This window comes from Canis lupus, chromosome 5 (assembly GCF_011100685.1).
Source record: "Canis lupus familiaris isolate Mischka breed German Shepherd chromosome 5, alternate assembly UU_Cfam_GSD_1.0, whole genome shotgun sequence".
Taxonomy (NCBI): Eukaryota; Metazoa; Chordata; class Mammalia; order Carnivora; family Canidae; genus Canis; species Canis lupus.
Window position 1 is genome coordinate 10,365,849 of NC_049226.1, and position 3,190 is coordinate 10,369,038.

Here is a 3,190-nt window from a genome sequence, read left to right on the forward strand (position 1 = left end):
AAGTGATTTCTCTTGCTCCTATCTGGTCCCCATTCCCATTATCAAAGTCTTCAGGGAGCCACAGCAGGCTAGAATATTAGAACAGCTCCTGGATCAAGGAGAGCAGACAGATGCCAGCAGAAAGATCACACAACTCTAGCAGGGTCTGAGATAGAGCCCCATTTGCCAAGCAAACTACAGTATCCAATTTCCATGGCATAAGCAGACAAATAGGTCAAGGTTCAGAAAGAGTAAAGCTTTTAGTAAGCAACAGATATCCTAGAAGATACAGTAGAGTATCCCTACAAAAGGAGGGAAAAAACATACATAGAAAGAAAACCCAAAGATGAAGCAAAAATCTTGAAACAAGCCAGAGTGAGGGAAAACATCTTGTCCATTATAAAAAGAAGAAGAAAAAAAGACAAGAATTATAGCAGATTTCTTGTCAAAAATTATACAAGCAAGAAAAGAGTGGAGTGAAATTATTTCAAGTGTTGAAATGTTTAAAGTATAGCATATAAAATTCTTCCAGCAAAATTTTCCTTCAAAGGTAAAGAAGAGTTGTAAACTTTCCCAGACAAAAATTGAAGGAATCCATTTCCAGCACACCTGTTCTGCAACAAATGTTAAAAGGGATCCTTCACTAAGAAGGAAAATGATATTAGGTCAGATATTAAGATTAACATAAAAAGAGTGTTGGAGAATAAATGAATAAAAGTGAAATAAAACTTTTCTTTCTTAATTGATTTAAAAGATCAATTTTAAACAATAGCCATAAAAAGCATTGGATAATCATAATACATGGGTAAGAGAAATGAAGGGCAGCAATGCCATAATGAGTGGAAGGGGGAATTAGGAAAACTCAGTTATAAGGTACCTGCACTACATATAAAGTGGTACAGTGCTATTTGAAGATAGACTTCAGTCTAGTTCCAAATGTATATTGCAAATTCTAGGGCACCAATTAAAAAAATTAAGAAATGTAATTGATATGTTAAGAGTAGAGGTAAAAGGAAATCACATAAAATATTTAATTATCAGAGTAGGCAAATAAGATGGGGAAAAGATGCAACAAATAGAATACAGTTTAACATGGTAGAAATATACCAAATTACATTAATAATTGCTTTAAATATGAATAAGTACATCAATTAAAATAGATTGTCAGAGCAGATAAAAAAAATGAGACCTAAGTATATGCTGTCTATATAGGAAACCTACTTGGAATATAAAGACATAGGTAGGCTACAAGTAAAGGGATAGAGAAACATATACCATGTTAACGCTAATCAAAAAAAAGCTAGAGGGGCTATACTCATTTCAGAGAAAGTAGATTTCATAACAAAGAAAATTATCAGAGATATAGGCACTACATAATGATGAAAGGGTGAATTCTCCAAGAAGATATAATAATAATCCTAAATGTGTGTACACCTAACAAGAACACATCACAAATATGTGAGGCAAAAACCGATGAAGCGGGAAGGAGAAACAACACCTGGGGTTATCTCATGCATGAGGTTTCTCTTGGTTTTCTTCCAATCAGATATGAGAAACACATGGACTGTTTTTAAGGAAGCAATGGTTAGGTTGGGAGAGGAACAGGACATGCTAAGTGATCCCCAGTGTATCTGCGCTGGATCTGGGGAAAATTGGCACCGGGTTTCATTAATAAGTGCATGTGCAGCAGGGTACCCCCGAACTGGAGGTACTGAGCCCAGCTTGAGTGGGAGCATCTCGAGGCAGTGCTATCCTGCTCATGGCCAAGTCTCTGCAGCCAGGAAAGAGCTGCAGGGTGTAGACAACCAATGGGAGCTGAGCTCAGCTCTCTCTCCTGGGCAACTTGCCCAGATCATCAGTTCCTGAAAGTACAGATGGTGCTTTATATTTTCTGAAAACATGAGGCACCAGCCTTGAAAGTGGGCTTCGATAAATGTGCCAAGACATACTTGTTGATTACGAAGACCGACACTTGTTTAAATTTGAGGGGTTTGCAGTTGGCACAACATTTTATCGCACGAGCCCGAATGGAAAAAATAAAACCATGCTACTTTAAAACTGTGGTTGGTTCTGCATTTTAAAGAAGACCGGTGTAGGGTTGCTTTTGTTGTTATTTTTTGTTTTGTTTTTTGCTCTCAAAGTCCACAAGCCCTGGCCTAGTCCGCCAGCTGAAGGATAAGAAAAAGGGAAGGAACAATGAATGTAATGAAAAATGATCCATGTAATAAATGTAAAGGACCATCTCCTTATGTGCACATGGTAGTTCTACAGGTTGCATGGTCTTTAGGGAGCTGTCTCTTGTCATAGCATTAATAGGATCTATCTAGATGGCAGCTGTGAGCACAAGACTCAAGACTGAGCCCCCAAACTTTAATGTGCACACGAACTACCTGGAAGGTGGTAATTGGCAGATTTTAAATAAGTCTAACTTCAAAGGCAGACCTTGATAGAGTAGTTTTTGGGGTTGCCTAAAACTCTGCATTTCTAGCAAGCTTCCAGGTGATGCCACAGCCCTATTGCACAGGTCAGACTCAGCCATAAGCCAACTTAGAAGAAGATCCTGGGAAATCAGTCTCCACTCTGCAAGTCAGGCTAATGTTCACTCAACAGCTTAACAGAACTCAGGTCTAGGCCATTCTCTACCTAAGTAAACAGATATTCGGAGGTTCTGCTCAGAATTCTTGAGTATTCAAGATGAAAGTGATAAGGGAGTTCTAGTGTAATCCCACTTTTACAAATAGGAACACTAAGCTCCCAGGGGTTAAATCATTTGTTCCTCATCAATTAACTATTTAAGAATATTGTCAGGATTCAGTTTTATTTTGTTTTTTTTTACAAAGATTTTATTTATTTATTCATGAGAGACAGGGAGAGACACACACACACACAGGCAGAGGGAGAAGCAGGCTCCCTGAGGGGAGCCTGATGTGGGCCTCGATCCCAGGACTCCCGGGATCACAACCTGAGCTAAAGGCAGATGCTCAACCACTGAGCCACCCAAGCATCCCTATTATCAGGATTCTAATAGTGATTTTCTGAGTCCTTTACTTAAGGACACTTAAGATAGGAAATGAGCCTACAGCAGAAGATAATGGGGACAGAACACAGTGTGTAGGGTGCAGGTGTCAGCAAAGTTGGGAAGGAAAACAAAAGATAATAAAACCAACACAAGTTCAAACATTAAATGTACAAAAGCTCAGATACAAGAAAA